The sequence below is a fragment of the Panthera tigris genome, chromosome B3 (genome assembly GCF_018350195.1).
Source record: "Panthera tigris isolate Pti1 chromosome B3, P.tigris_Pti1_mat1.1, whole genome shotgun sequence".
NCBI classification, from domain to species: Eukaryota; Metazoa; Chordata; class Mammalia; order Carnivora; family Felidae; genus Panthera; species Panthera tigris.
In genome coordinates this window covers 59503110-59513057 of record NC_056665.1, presented here as the reverse complement: position 1 = coordinate 59513057, position 9948 = coordinate 59503110, and positions in this window count along the sequence as shown.

Sequence of the window (9948 nt, the reverse complement as noted above, 5' to 3'; positions counted from 1 at the left end):
TCCTCTTCCTGTGGCCTAGGTGAATGCTCTGTAGAAAATTCTGAGCTGAGAAAAGAGATAAGCCAGATTAAATCACTGTGCAAGGGGGCTACTTCCCACATGGACACACACACGCATGCCCACATGTGCATGTATTCATGCAAATACAAAGAAAGAGAGTACTGCTCACAGATCAGAGAGATCCCATAAAAAATACTCTGGTCTGGTCAAGGTGAGAAGTATTTTCTGTCCTCCATTTATATATCCCCAAAGGCCTTTACCTGACACCAGCTCTAAATAGTAATTCAACACTGTGGCTCCATTCAAACTATTATTCTGTCCCTCTTTCCTTAAAATCCTCCTCTATTCTATCCCCTCAAACCCACACATTCAAATCTATTATTAATGAGCTTCTGCCCTAGAAAGTTCACTTAGGATCATAGAATTTTAGAACTGGAAGAGACCTGAGGAATCCTGTGGTAAAGAAACTTCTCATTTTATAAATGAGGAAATAGAGGCCCCCCAAAATGGAATGACTTGGCCAGGCCACCAAAGTTGAGGACACTGCTAGGATTTTCCAAGGCAAATCAGAAGTTGGGATCAGTGAAATGATCTACTGCATCCCTTTGCCAATATTTTCCCTTTGCCTATCACAGTTACCACATCTAGTCTGAAAAGCAGAGAGGATAATCAAAGGAAGAGTATGGCCTATATTCCCAATAGTTTTCTATCTCCTGGTTCCAGGCCATCCTGCAATCCATTTGAATTTCTTCCCTTGGTTCTGTAACAACCCCCTTATGATAAATTATCCTTTTTGGCTAATAGTGTACAAAAAAAAATGAGATGGCTTGGGTTCAAATCCTGGCTCCAATGCTTACTAGCTGGGCATCTTGGGCAGTTTCTAAACCATTTTGTGTCACAATGTTCTTTTCTATAAAAAGGAGAAATACTAGTATAGAGTTATTTTGAGGATTAAATTAGATAATGCACTTAAAGTACTTAGCACAGTGTGGCATTCATCCAATAGAGTAAGTACCTATCATGTGCCAGGCACTGCTACAAAATAAACTTTCACTAAATATTACTACTATTGTTATTAGACTCAATACGAGTTATATTTTTGAAACTAAAGAGTCCTTTAGTATTGAGTTATTTAGCTCAATATGAATTATTTATTTGAAACTAAAGAGTCCTAATTAATACAGAAATTTTTACCAAGAAGTAGTGTCTTGAGTGAAAGATCTTTAGAACAAGTTTGAAACTAGTAGACTCAAACAGAGAGGGAAACAATGAGTACTCCCTCAACCCAAGCTAGGAAATTCTTGGCAGTACATATGATGATGGAGCAAGCAGTTGGTTAAGCAATCCTGTTGCCACCAAAGCTTCAGAGTATGTGCCAACTGAGGGTAAAGTGTTTAGGGTTTATAGCTAATATATCAAGCTATCTGATATAAGCAGGTTACTGCTTATACAGTTGACCCTTGAACAATGCAGGTGATTAGGGGCACCACTCTCCACCCCCAACCTCCACTGCACAGTCAAAAATCTTAACTACCCCAAAATTAACTAAGAGCCTTTGTTAACTAGAAACCTTACCAACAACATAAGCCATCAATTAATGCATATGTTGTATATTATATGTATTATATACTGTATTCTTCCAATAAAGTAAGCTAGAGCAAAGAAAATATTATTAACAAAATCATAAGGAAGAGAAAATACATTTACAGTGCTGTATTTAGCTAAAAAAAAAATAAGTAAATAACTGTGTGTAGGTGCATCCACACAGTTCAAACCCGTGGTGTTCAAGGCTCAACTGCAGTTTGGTAAAGTCCAACAAAAATGAGAAGAGTTTCAATCCATGAGTGATCAAATAGAAAGAGAAAAACAGAAACAACAGACAAATTACAGGAGTACAGAATAAGAAATTAATCATGTGTCTTGCTAAAGTGAAATGGAGAAGATTGGTGGGATGACCGGAATGCTCTGTAATCTGGCAATTTAAAGGGAGATACCTAGGAGGAGCTGAAGAAGTTGAGAAATCTGAAACATCCTCACTGCCTCAAAACTGTCAGACGGGTACTCCTTCTGACAAGAACACATTGCTCCCTTGTAAATTACAATTATTTTTCTCCCTTTTTCCCTTTTTGATTTGCCTTTTGTAACTGAAATATGAATTGCTCACTAGATATCCAAGAAATCCCCACATTTTCCATATCTTTTTCAGCTAGGTAGGGGCAAGTGATTAGTTCTAACCAATGAATAGTAAGTGACCAAGAATTTAAGAGCTAGTGAATGATGCTCCAGTAATGTCTTCTCTGTTGAAGTAACCTAGAAACCACAAGCTGATACTGTTGGTGGGAATGCAAACTGGTACAACAATGTTGGAAAACAACATGGAGTTTCCTCAGAAAGTTAAAAGAACTAACCTATGATCCAGCAATTGTACTAGTAGGTATTTACCCAAAGGATACAAAAATACAGTTTCAAAGGGGTACATGTACTCTAATGTTTATAGCAGCACTATCAACAATAGCCAAACTATGGAAAGAGCCCAAATGTCCATCAACTGATGAGTGGATAAAGAAGATATGGTATACATATACAATGGGATATTATTCAGCCATCAAAAGGAACGAAATCTTGGGGAGCCTGGGTGGCTCTGCGTTAAACGTCTGACTCTTGCTTTCAGCTCAGGTCATGATCTCATGGTTGTGGGATTGGGCCCACACTGGGCTTTGTGCTGAGTGTGGAGCCTGCTTAAGATTCGCTCTCTCTTGGGGTTCCTGGGTGGCTCAGTCAGTTAAGCATCTGACTTCAGCTCAGGTCATGATCTTGGAGTTCATGAGTTTGAGCCCGGCATCAGGCTCTGTGCTGACAGCTCAGAGCCTGGAGCCTGTTTCACATTCTGTGTCTCCCCTTCTCTGCCTCTGCCCCTCCCCCACTTGCACGCATGCACACACACTCTCTTGAAAAATAAAATAAAAGGCATTAAATTTTGCTATTTACACCAACATGGATGGAGCTAGAGTATATTATGGTTAGTGAAATATGTCAGGCAGAGAAAGACAAATACCACATGATTTCACTCTTATGTGGGATTTAAGAAACAAAGCAGATGAACATATAGGAAGGGGGAAAATAGAGAGAGGGAAATAAACCATAAGAGACTCCTTACAATAGAGAACAAACTGAGAGTTGATGGAGGGAGGTGGGCAGGGGATAGGCTAGATGGGTGATGGGTATTAAGGAAGGTACTTGTTGTGTTGACCCCTGAGTGTTATATGTAATTTAACATTTAGTGATGAATCACTAAATTCTACTCCTGAAAACAATATTACACTATTTGTTAACTAAGAAGAATTTAAATAAAAATTTGTAAAGAAAAAAAAAAGGACCAAGTAGGTCCTCTTACAGGTTTAAGGCACAAATTCATGCTACCCATGTGTCCTTAGGTACCTGAAAGAAAAAAAAAATGTAAGTCCATTCTGCAGGAATCCAACTCAAAATACGGACTTCAGGGGTGCCTGGGTGGCTCAGTCAGTTAAGCATCCAACTCTTGATCTCAGCTCAGGTCATGATCTCATGGGTAGTGAGTTCAAACCCTGCATGAGTCTCTGTGCTGTCAGATTGGGATTCTCTCTATCCCTCTCTCTTTGCCCCTACCTCCCTCAAAAATAAATATAGAAAAAATCTTTAAAAAAAAAAACCACATGGACTTCAAAGAATAACAAGAGAAATTTACAACAAGTAACTCACAATCAGAAAATACAAAACATGTGAGAAAACAAGGCATCAGGAATGAGAGTTAGCAGAAATAATAAATAACATAATCAGACTTGAAAGACTAAAAGTGTTTAATTTTTCAGATTTAGAATGTAAAATAAGTAAAGTTAATTTGCATGAATAAATAAAAAAGGGTATCAGATGTATGACTAAGAAACAGGAAGTTCAATTATTGAGAATAGTCAAATTACTTAATTCAGTGAATTACTTAATTGTACCTAGGTATTGTACTTTAACTCTTGCTTTAAATTGTATTATTCCTACAAATCAAAACCACAATGAGATACCACCTCACACCTGTCAGAATGGCTAACATTAACAACTCAGGCAACAACAGATGTTGGCGAGGATTCAGAGAGAGGATCTCTTTTGCACTGCTGGTGGGAATGCAAACTGGTGCAGCCAATCTGGAAAACAGTATGGAGGTTCCTCAAAAAATTAAAAATAGAACTACCCTACAACTCAGCAATTGCACTACCAACTATTTATCCAAATACCTATATATACTAGTTATTTATACAAAAATGCTAATTTGAAGGGGCACATGCACCCTAATGTTTACAGCAGCACTATCAACAATAGCCAAATTATGGAAAGAGTCCAAATGTCCATTGACTGACAAATGGATAAAGAAGATGTGGTGTGTGTCCAGGTATATCTATCTATCTATCTATCTATCTATCTATCTATCTATCTACACACGCATATACATACAATGGAATATTACTTGACAGTCAAAAAGAATGAAATTTTGCCATTTGCATTGTATTATGCTAAGGAAAATAAGTCAGTCAAAGAAAGATAAATATCACATGATTTCACTCATGTGTGGAATTTAAGAAACAAAACAGAGGAACATAGGAGAAGGGAAGGAAAAATAAGATAAAAACACAGAGGGAGGCAAACCGTAAGAGACTCTTAAATACAGAGAACAAACTGAGGGTTGCTGGAGGGGTATTGGGTGGGAGGATGAGCTGAATGGGTGATGGTCATTAAGGAGGGCACTTGTTAGGAGAACACCGTAAGTAACCGTATGTAAGTGATGAATCACTAAATTCTACTCCTGAGATCATTATTACACTATATGTTAACTAATTTTGATTTAAGTAAAAATTTAAAAATCTTATACAAGAAGCAAAAATAAATAAATAAATAAATTGTATTATTCTTTAAAATGTAAAATAAATTAGTATAAAAAGAAAAAAAGTGTGCCTGGGTGGCTCTGTTGGTTAAGTATCCAACTCTTAATTCTGGCTCAGGTCATGATCTCACAGGTCATGAGTTCAAGCCCGCATCTGGCTCTGCACTAACAGCACGGAGCCTGCTTGGAATTCCTGGTCTCCCTCTCTCTCTGCACCCCCCACTTGCTCTCTCTCTTTCTCTCTGTCTCTCTCTTTCAAAAATAAATAAACTTAAAAAAGAAAAGAAAAGAATAAAAGGGCACCTGAGTGGCTCAGTTGGTTAAGTGTCCAACTCAATTTTGCCTCAGGTCATGATATCAAGGTTTGTGAGACTGACCCCATATCATGCTCTGGGCTCATAATGAGGAGCCTGCTTGGGATTCTCTCTCTCCCTCTCTTTCTGCCTCTCCCTCCAGTCATGTTTGTGTTCACTCTCTCAAAATAAATAAATAAATAAATAAATAAATAAATAAGAAAAAGAATGCAGCTTCTCTGGAAAACAGTGTGGCAGTTCCTCAAAAAATTAAAGATAGAACTACTCTATGACCCAGCAATAGCACAGTTAGGAATTTACCCAAGGGATACAGGAGTGCTGATGCATAGGGGCACATGTACCCCAATGTTTATAGCAGCACTTTCAACAATAGCCAAATTGTGGAAAGAGCCTAAATGTCCATCAACTGATGAATGGATAAAGAAGGTGTGGTTTATATATACAATGGAATACTACTTGTCAATGAGAAAGAATAAAATCATGCCATTTGCAGCAACCTGGATGGAACTGGAGGCTTTTATGCTAAGTGAAATAAGTCAGTCAGAGAAAGACAGATATCATATGCTTTCACTCATATATGGATCTTGAGAAACTTAACAGAAGACCATGGGGGAAGGGAAGGGGAAAAAAAACAGTTACAAACAGAGAGGGAGGGAAGAAAACCATAAGAGACTCTTAAATACAGAGAACAAACTGAAAGTTTATGGGGCTGGAGAAGAGGGGAAAGTGGGTGAGGGGCATTGAGGAGGGCACTTGTTGGGATGAGCACTGGGTGTTGTATGTAAACCAATTTGACAATAAATTATATTAAAAAAGAAAAGAAAAGAAAAAAGACAAAGAAAAGAAACCACAAGTTGAGATGGCAATTTCACAGGGCCAAGTAGCCTCAAGCTCCAAATTATCCCACAACATTTACAATCATTCTCGTTATTTATGAGTTCTGTATTTGTGAATTAGCCTACTAAAATTTAAAATCACTAAAATCTGTGATCCCCAAATCAATACTGGTGGTATTTTCTTTCTTTCTTTCTTTCTTTCTTTCTTTCTTTCTTTCTTTCTTTCTTTCTTTCTTCCTTCCTTCCTTCCTTCCTTCCTTCCTTCCTTCCTTCCTTTTGAGAGAAAGTACATGATCAGGTGAGAGGGGGAAGGGCAGAGAGAGAGAAGGAGGGAGAGAAAAAAATTTTTTTTTAAATATTTACTTTGAGAGAGAGAAGGAGGGGAGGGGCAGAGAGAGAGGGAGAGAGAGAATCCCAAGTAGGCTCCATGCTGTCAGCACAGAGCCGGATGTGGGGCTTGAACCCACAAACCAAACCATGAGATCATGACTTGATCTGAAACCAAGAGTTGGACATTTAACTGACTGAGACACCCAGGGGCCCCAAGGGATAGAGAATCTTTTTTTCTTAATTTTTTTAACGTTTATTTATTATTGAGAGACAGAGAGAGGCAGAGCATGGGCATGGGAGTGGCCTAGAGATGGGGAGACACAGAATCTGAAGCAGGCTCCAGGCTCTGAGCTGTCAACACAGAGCCCGATGCGGGGCTCCAACTCACGAACCTCGAAATCATGACCTGGGCGGAAGTCAGACACTTAACCGATTGAGCCACCCAGGTGGCTCCACCCAGGTTCACCACCGAGCATGAGTGGAGCTTGATCTCACAACCATGAAATCATGACGTGAGCCAAAATCAAGAGCCAGACACATAACCAAATAAGCCACCCAGACGCCCCTATACTTGTTGTTTTTTCATAATCACTCACAGGCATATGCAGAGTGGTGAAAAATTTGAGTCACCTGGTGTCTACGTTGTCTACATTGCCTTAAACAAGGCAATATTTCACTGCCTTCTCATAATATAAATTTGTGTCCTTTTCATGATCTATTTAGTGCCAGAAGTTTAACATTTTTGTTCTTTTTGTTCATGATTTTGCTATTTAAAGTGGCCCTCATGCTTAGTGCTAAAGTTCCTTCTAGTGTTCCTAAGCACAGGAAGGCTATGATGTGCCTTAGAGAGAAAATATGCGTTAGATAAACTTTATTTAGGCATGAGTTGTAGTGCTGTTGACAGAGAGGTCACTGCTAATAAATCAACAACATATATTAAATAAGGAGTCTTCAAACAGAAATAACTTACATAAAACACAATGCATAAAACAAGGTTTTGTATCCACCTGTTGTGACCAGGCTAACCCCATACTTCCCCTAGGAGCAATGGTTTAACACTTGCTAATTCAGTGTTTTTGAATCTCTCTTTTTTTTTTAATTTTTAAATGTTTATTTATTTATCTTTTGAGAGAGAGAGGGAGGGAGAGAAAGAGTGAGCTAGGGAGGGCAAAGAGACAGGGAGAGAGAAACCCCAAAGTGCAGAGCCCAATGCAGAGCTCAAACTCATGAACTGTGAGATCATGACCTGAGCTGAAACCAAGAGTTGGACGTTTAACCAACTGAGCCACTCAGGCACCCCAAGAAGTAGTGTTTTAAGTGAAAGGTTTTCAGAAAAAAACATGGAACTAGTTGAGTAAAGTAGGGAGGGGATCATTGAGGACTCCCCCAATCTAGGGAAATTGCTTGGCAGTCCTTATTGGGACTAGAAGAGGAAGAACAGGCTTGAAGGAATGGTAATAATTCAGTTTTGGACATATTAGAAATGAAGTACCTAAGAATAGACAAATGAAATTCCTGAGGATAGACAACTAAATATTTTTCTTGGAGTTTCTAGGAGAGGTCTGGATTGAAAATGGAATTGGAAGTCATCAGCATACAAATAGTAGTTGAAACCATAAAAGTGGACAAAACTAGTTAGTGAGAGTTTGTAAAGAATGAAGCAACAATGGCTGCTAGTGATTGCTACAAACAGGATCTACTGATGAATGTTAAAATTAGTAGAGAAAAGTTTAAGAAGAACCAAGGTATTTGCATAAGCTTTCAGTATCTCCTTCCAAGTATTTATTAACTATAAAGGGGGAAAATAGTTAGCTTCACAGCAGAGAAACCTAGTTGACATCACCTTAACTAAGGGATCAAAGTTAACATCACCAGTTATAACATATATCACTATGGTATTCCTCCTGATACGATGTGCTGAGAAGGGCACTTCAACTCAGTGGTATTTTTCTGAAAATGCATAACCTCAATATAATCATGAGAAAACATCAGATAAGCCCAAACTGAAGGACATTCTGCAAAATACCTGAGCAGAACTCCTCAAATATATCAAGGTCTTGAAAGATAGGGAGAGGCTAAGGCAACTGTTACAACCAGAGGAGATTAAGTAAGAAGATATGAACACTGAATGCAATGTTGAATATTGGTCTGGAAACTGAAAGAGAAAAAAAGGACATTAGTGGAAAAACTGGTGAAATTCTAGTAAAGCCTATACCTAAATTAATAGCATATTACCAGTGTTAATTTATTGATTTGGTCATTATATCCTGGTTATGTGGGATGCTAATATTAGAGAAAGCTGGGTGGTAGGTACATAGGAACTACTTTTGCATATCTTCTGTGAGTCTCAAATTACTTTAAACTAAAATGTTGAAAATGTTCATCCCACCCTAAGTCACTGAATAGGAAAAATACAAATATAAACATGAAGATTTCTGCTTGTCATGGTAAAAAAACAGAAACCTCTCTAAAAGTGGTATTTAAAAAGGCTTGCAGGGGCGCCTGGGTGGCTCAATCGGTTGAGCGACCAACTTCGGCTGGGGTCATGATCTCACGGCTCGTGGGTTCGAGCACCACGTCGGGCTCTGTGCTGACAGCTCAGAGCCTGGAGCCTGCTTCGGATTCTGTGTCTCTCTATCTCTTTGCCCCTAACCCACTTGCATTCTGTCTCTGTCTCTCTCAAAAATAAATAAACATTAAAAAAAATTTTTTAAATAAACAAAAAGGCTTGCATTCATACACTGAACAGTTTTTCTATCCTCAAAACTGAACAGCATGGCTGGGACATAAAAGGCATCAAAACTTTTGTTGAAAAAGAAATGAACCCCTTTTTGAACATTAGGAGTCTGACCAACTACCTCAAAGTCTCAAGAAATGAGATGGATTGAGACCTACCAATTCTCTGAGGTTTTAAACCTTTGGAAGTATAATAAGTTTTTTTTAAATATGAAATTTATTGTCAAATTGCTTTCCATACAACACCCAGTGCTCATCCCAACAAGTGCCCTCCTCAATGCCCATCACCCACTTTCCCCTCCCTCCCACCCCCCCATCAACCCTCAGTTTATTCTCAGTTTTTGAGAGTCTCTTATGGTTTGTCTCCCTCCCTAACTTTTTTTTTCCCTTCCCCTCCCCCATGGTCTTCTGTTAAGTTTCTTAGGATCCACGTAAGAGTGAAAACATGGTATCTTTCTCTGTATGACTTCTTTCACTTAGCATAACACTCTCCAGTTCCATCCACATTGCTACAAAAGGCCATATTTCATTCTTTCTCATTGCCAAGTAGTATTCCATTGTATATATAAACCACACCTTCTTTATGCATTTAGGCTTTTTCCATAATTTGGCTCTTGTTGAAAGCACTGCTATAAACATTGGGGTACAGGTGCCCCTATGCATCAGCACTCCTGTATCCCTTGGATAAATTCCTAGCAGTGCTATTGCTGGGTCATAGGGTAGATCTATTTTTTTATGTTTTGAGGAACCTTCACACTGTTTTCCAGAGTGGCTGCACCAGTTTGCATTCCCACCAAAAGTGCAAGAGGGTTCCCGTTTCTCCACA